The following is a 7,154-nucleotide window of genomic DNA, read 5'->3' as shown; positions in this document are numbered from 1 at the left end:
GACTTAATGGCGCATTCAATGTTCCCTCCATACTTCGATAACCAATCCATGCCTAATATCACATCCAGTCCTTGCGACTCCAATACTATTAGGTCTGAGGGAAACACATAGTTACCAATCCTTAATGGTAACCGATCACACCACAAACTAGCCATATACTCAGCTCCTAGCGAGGTTACTAACATGGGTGACCTAAGGGCTTGGGTTGGCAATTTATACTTATCCACAAATCCCCTTGATATGTATGAATGTGATGCACCAGTATCAAAAAGAACGATTGCAGTAAATTACTTAATGAAAAACTTACCTATTACTGCATCTAGCTGGGCTTCAACCTCCTCCACGCTAACGTGGTTCACCTGTCCCTTGTTGAAAGGGTTAGGCTTCTTCCCAGAGCTTCCATTGCCATTTCCGTTCTTCACTTCAGGACATTCAGTGGCATAATGTCCAGTCTTCTGGCATTTGAAATAGGTAATGTGGTTTAGATCCCTCTTGGCTGGTGTTGATGGGTTGGTACGGTTCTGTCCATTGCTTCCTCCATTCCCATTACCATTCTTGGGGCCACTATGGTTGTGCGAACTCCCTCCTCCATGGGTATGCTGAAAAGGTCCTCCTGAGTTCGGGGTAAAACGAGGCTTCTGCTGAGCTCCAGAATTGTACTTCCCTTGTCCATACTTCCTCTTGCGGCTGTCAATCTATTGCTGCTTCCCTTCAATCATGAGAGCTCGGTCTACCAACTCCTGGTAGTTGTTGAAGGTTGCTACCATCAACTGCATGCTCAGCTCATCATTCAGTCCTTCTAGAAACTTCTCCTTCTTAGTTGCATCTGTAGCAACGTCATCTGGGCATAACATGCTAGCTTACTAAAGTCATCCACATACTGGCCAACAGTACGTCCTCCTTGGCGCAAGTTGTGAAACGTTCATGGCCATAGCTCCTGCTGAAACATGGGCAGTACGGAAAGCCTGCTGAAACTGGTCCCATGTGACGGTGTCGATAGGATAAGTGGCTGTGAAATTCTCCCACCATGATGCTACGGGTCCATCAAGCTGATGTGCGGCAAAACGCACCTTCTCCGCATCTGTGCATTCTGCAGTGGTCAACTCCCTTCCCATCTTGCGGAGCCAATCATCTGCAACTATCGGCTCGGTGCTACTGGAGAACACCGGCGGATTCAGCCTCAAGAAATGGGCTAAGTGATCAACAGGTGGTGGTGGTGGGTTGTTGTTGTTGTTGTTGTTGTTGTTGTTGTTGTTGTTCCCCTGATTCGGATTCTGGACTGACATCTGCATCAATGCATTCTGCTGCTGGATCAACTGAGTGAGCTCCAGTGGGAAAGCAAATCCATTGTCACGTCTCAGAGGCATCTGAGGGTTTAGAAAAGATGAGAATATAGAATACAGTGAGGTCTAGAGAGAAAAACACTACCCATATGCACATGAGACAAACACAAACAATATCACGTCAATCAATTCAAACAAGGGCATACAACGGTCTAACTATCGTTACAAAAGTGCTCGGACTATACTATATACATGGAGGAATACTACTACTATTATGGTGGTCGACTAGAAAATTTGATTGGTCGAAGACTCCATGATATCTGCTCCAGCTTCATCAACATAGTCATCATCGCTATCATCTGGGTCCAAGTTGGTGTCGTTGATGATGATGTAGTTCTCCGGGCAAGTGCAATCATCGTCTTCTCCTCCAGTCGCGGGGAATCCCATGAATACTTTTAGCTTCTTCTTCATATCATCATTCTTCTCCATGACTGTCGTCATTTCCTCCTCATATCCATCGCGTGTAGACTTGAGTTCATCCTCCAGCTCCGTGATTTTGGTCATAGCCTTCTTCAGATCTATCATGCCTGCGCACATCTGGTTCTCCTGGCGACGAATGTGCTGGTTTAACTCCTGGATGAAAGCTATAATTGATCTATCCTTCCTGGTGTTGATCATCTCCCATTGTTCATCTCGACGCCCAAAAATCTGGTAGATAGTATCCTTGAGATCCTTGTGGTAAACTTCTCCAATGCATCCCATTGTGATGTGGGCTGCCATGCTCTTTCCTAGACTCCAGGTTGGTGCATCAAAGGAAAACTCTATGGGCTCAGTAACGGGCATGAACGTCCTTCCTGGAACTTGAACTTGAATCATCCAATGCTCCTCTTTGGGTAAAGTGGCGATGTAGGTCTCGGTGAAGCTTGGTACTCCGATGTTCAGGTATCTAGTGACTTCCTTCAAGTGGCGTGCAAAGGGTGTATCTTCATCCGGTTGCGTGAACTTGTTCCTTGCATCCGCCATCCTAAAAGAGTAGAAAAGATGAGGAGTGAGAAATGAGAAGAGAGAGTAGTGATCTAGGGCTTAAGCTTAGTGGTTGTGTCCTACAGTCAGCGTGTGCTCTGATACCATCTTGTAGCGACCAGACCTCAAACAGTCTGATCTTTGTGCATCAGTGTCATCCCTGGATCGGTAATGCTGACACGCACAGTACTTGAAGGATTTAGAACAGAGTAGCAATCACACACTTATTACATCGAATGTCTCAAAAGAGAACTTATTACAATAAATATGGCTTAAGGCCATCTAATAACGATAACAACGAAAGACTTGGAAGATAAGTGAGTCCATCAACTCCAACGGCGTCACTGAGTATAAGACCACGACCTAAGGCACCTTACTCGTCGTCTGAAAAGTCTGCAACATGAACGTTGCAGCCCAAAAACGGATCAGCACATGGAATATGCTGGCAATGTAACACATCGGGAGTAATGAACAGAATAATGCCATCTCTACATACATATATGGCTGGTGCAAAGCTCTATGGTTACAGTTTTGCATAAAGCCAATTTTTTCCTATATCAAAGGAATAAATTTTATTTAACTATCATGGTGGTTGTTAATTCCTCCAACTCAATCCCAATTAAGCATCATCATTAAACCCAACAAATTAATTTAAGTAACATGACGAGATTCACATGATAATCTAAGTACTAGATACTCAAAACGTCCATAATCAGGGACACGGCTAATCATGATTAGTTTATACACTCTGCAGAGGTTTGTGCACTTTTCCCCGCAAGACTCGATCTCCTCCATTAGATTTCTGGCACTACAAGGTGTTTGAGAAACGGATGACTGAGACACAGTCTTTTAGAATCATTAACTCTTTACTCTGGGTAGACAGTACCAACCTACATCCCTTACATCTGCTAGTCTACCACTGAAAGAGGTCACACAACGTACTCAACTATGCTAGAGCCCATAGTAGCTTGCGGCTGCACACGGAAGTTTCTAGCATGAATAATCTCATGATCGCTTTGAGCCTAGGTGGCAGTCCATAGGAGAATCACACAGTACCCCGGGATTTCCAAAAATACAGGCAACACTAGGTTCCCCAGGTGCCTCAATCCACCCAGATGTGAATTTAAGTTGCCACCTTAAGGAAACCATTAATTAAGAATCTCTCATCTGTCATGGATACACTCACCCAATCCACGTCTACTAGCATAGCATAGCAATATAAGCAAATGTAGAAGTAACTCCCAATGGTTGATAATAAAACAGGTAATAGGTACTACCTCATCTACTTCCAAAAACCCACATATTAATTAGATCCTAATCATGCAATTGTTCGAGGATTGATCTAATGCAATAAAACTGGGTAGTAAAGAGGTATTATCAAAGTGTTACTTGCCTTGTTGATGATCCGTGAAACCTAGAGACTCGTAGTAGCAAGCGGCGCACTCCGGGTACTCTATTGCAAAAAAATAAGCATTCAATAAGTACTCACCTAATGCACAGGTAAAACTCAAATAAGAGATCTAACCAGAAAGTTCAACTTAAGAACTCCTGTTTGCAAAAAGAATCAAATCAAACGAAGCAACGAAAGTCAAACAGAGAAAGAAACAAGCGTCATTTACTAATCTAGACCTAAGTCAAAGTTACAATAGCAACAACTTGTTTGAGTGGTTAGACGGAAAGAGGGTTTCGAGACGAAACTCTAGGCGCTTGAATCGCCTGATTCCGATAAACGAGCGAAAAGTTATACTGGAACGAAAATCGGATCAGAAATCACGATCGAAAATAATCGCGGAAATTCCGAGAAAAAAAATGGACGAACAGGCTAACGAACGAACGTTCTCTGTCTACGGCTAAACGACGAAAACCGTTCATGAAAATGAACATACGAACGAACGTGCGCAAAATAAATAAACAAGAAATAAAACTGAACCGATCTATAAAGAAAATAAACTGCGGTTCTAAAAGAACCCGGCGGCTACCTCGGCGGTGGCGGCGGGCGGTGGCTCCAGTGGCGAGGGGATCCGACGGCGGGGCGGCGGAACGGGGCGGCGGCAGCTCCAACGCGGGGCTCCGGCGGCGGGGCGGCGGGACTCGCGGCGGCGGCGGCGGATCGGGGGCGGGGCTAGGGTTTCAGGGGCGGACGGCTGGGTTGGCGGGGCGTCCTCCCGGCTTATAAGGGCCGGCCGGGCCAAGAGTCCTAGTCGGACACGGCCCGGTAGGTCGGTTCGTTTTTTTGTAAATAATTTCGCATAGAAGAACAAATAAAAGAAATACTAAACGGACTCCAAAAATCCCGAAATAAATTTTCCCCATCCTCTAAAAATAAGCCGGACAATATGAACATTTAGTTGGGGCCTAAATGCAATTTTGAAAAACGCGCATTTTTCCTAAATTCAAATAAAATGGCGATAAACTCCTAAATAAAATCTTATTTGATTTTATTATTAAATCATCAATATTTCTTTATTTTGGGAAGTCATTTTATTCCCTCTCTCTTATTTTTATATAAGAAATATTCGAAGATAAAATAATTAAAATCAAATGATCCTATTTTCAAAATTTAAGAAAACCCAAATATGAAAATACCTAAATCCCCAACTCTCTCCGTGGGTCCTTGAGTTGCGTAGAATTTCTAGGATCAAACCAAAATGCAATGAAAATATGGTATGCAATAATGATCTAATGTATAACATTCCAAATTGAAAATTTGGGATGTTACAGGAACTCAACGAGGAGCAGAAGGAAATGATAAGTGGTTTTCAGCAAGGTAATTTCTGCAAGCACTGAAATTGTTAGTAACAGATAGTTCGATAGTAAGATAATTTGTAGCAAGTAACAAGTAACAATAACAATAAGTGCATCAAGGCAGCCCAATCCTTTTTGTAGTAAAGGACAGGCCGGAATGGTCTCACATAATAAGTAAAAGGGACAATTCCATTTCTGCCCCTAACTGGAACCCACTACTCAAATTTGCTCCTAATTACAACGTGTGCTCAAATTTTCCCAGCTGCCGTTAGTTACCTTATAGACATGCCCTTCTGCGTCATTATCGTCCGGTCAAACAGCTTTGACCATCTCGAAAAAATAGCAAAAAAATAAAAATAAAAAACTGAAATTTTGTGGGATCAAAGGTACTCAGGTTCGCAAGGTGCTCGCAAGGTTTCATGATATTTGGGCATTCTAGGAGCTCGTGGCAAAGGAAAAATAGTAAATATGTACGATTATGGACAGTAAATTCAAAATAAATAGCAAGAAACTTCAAAAAAATACAAAAAACTTTGGCATCCAAGATGCTCAAGTGCGCAAGATGTGTGCAATTTTTTGTTTTGTTTGGACATTGTAGGAGCTCGTGGAGAAAAAAAACAAAATTTGTCTCAGAAAAAACTTTGAAAAAAAACACTATTTTGGTTTTTCTTGCCAGAGCTCCTTGCATGTCATTTGATAACAAAAATTTTCACACACCTTGCCCACCCGAGCATCTTGGATGCCAAAAACATTCATACGTTTATGAATTTTCTTGCTATTTTTTTGAATTTACTATTCAAAGATGTATAGATTTATTGTTTTCCTTTGCCACGTGCTCCTGGTATCTCTAAATAGCATGAAAATTTGAATGTACCTTGCGCACCTGAGTATCTTTGATCCCTCAAAATTTTAGGGTTTTTTTCTATTTTTTTGAGATGGTCAAAGTTGTTTGACCGGACGGTAACGACGCAGAAGGGCGTTTCTATAAGGGCAAGTAACGACAAAGGGGCTAATTTGAGCACACATTGAAATTAGGGGCAAATTTGAGTAGTGGGTTCTAGTTAGGGGTAGAAATGGAATCGTCCCTAAGTAAAATGTTCTTGAGGACACACGGGAATTTTTTCTAGTCATTTTCATCATGTTTGTCTGATTCGCGTTCGCTACTTTGATAATTTGATATGTGGGTGGACCGATGCTTGGCTATTTTTCTTACTTGAACAAGCCTCCCACTTATGATTCACCCCTCTCACAAGCAGCCGCAACTATGAAATAAGAATTAAAATAAAATCTAACCATAGCATTAAACATGTGGATCCAAATCAGCCCCTTACGGAATGACGCATAAACTAGGGTTTAAGTTTCTATCACTCTAGCAACCCATCATCTAATAACTACTCCAAAATGCATTCCCTTAGGCCCAAAGATGGTGAAGTGTCATGTAGTCGACATTCACATAACACCACTAAGGGAATCACAACATACATATCATCAAAATATCGCACGAATATCAAAGTCACATGATTACTTGCAACATGACTTCTCCAGTGTCCTCAAGAACAAAAGAAACTACTCACAAATAATATTCATCTTCAAGATCAGAGGAGTAATAAATATCATAATGGATCTGAACATATAATCTACCATCAAATAAACCAACTAGCATCAACTACAACATGTAACCAACACTACTAGTCACCCATAGGTACCAATCTGAGGTTTTGACACAAGATTGAACACAAGAGATGAACTAGGGTTTTGAGATGAGATGGTGATGGTGAAGATGTTGATGAAGATTGATCCTCCCAAGGTGAGAGGGTTGTTGGTGATGACGATGGCTTCGATTTCCCCCTCCTGGAGGGAAGTGTCCCTGGCGGAATCGCTTCGCGTGAGAGCAAAAATGCTCCTGCCCAAGTTCCACCTCGAGGCAGCGGCGCTCCGTACCAAAAGTCCTCTCCTTATTTTTTCTAGGTCAAAAGATCTTATGTACCAGAAGATGGGCGCCGGAGGTGGGCCAGGGAGCCCACTACCCACCAGGGCATGCCTGGAGGGGCTGGCGTGCCTTGGTGCCTAGTGGGCACCTAGGTGGCCCCCTCTGGTATTTAT

Source organism: Triticum aestivum, chromosome 7B (assembly GCF_018294505.1).
Source record: "Triticum aestivum cultivar Chinese Spring chromosome 7B, IWGSC CS RefSeq v2.1, whole genome shotgun sequence".
Classification (NCBI taxonomy): Eukaryota; Viridiplantae; Streptophyta; class Magnoliopsida; order Poales; family Poaceae; genus Triticum; species Triticum aestivum.
This window is presented reverse-complemented; position numbering follows the sequence as displayed.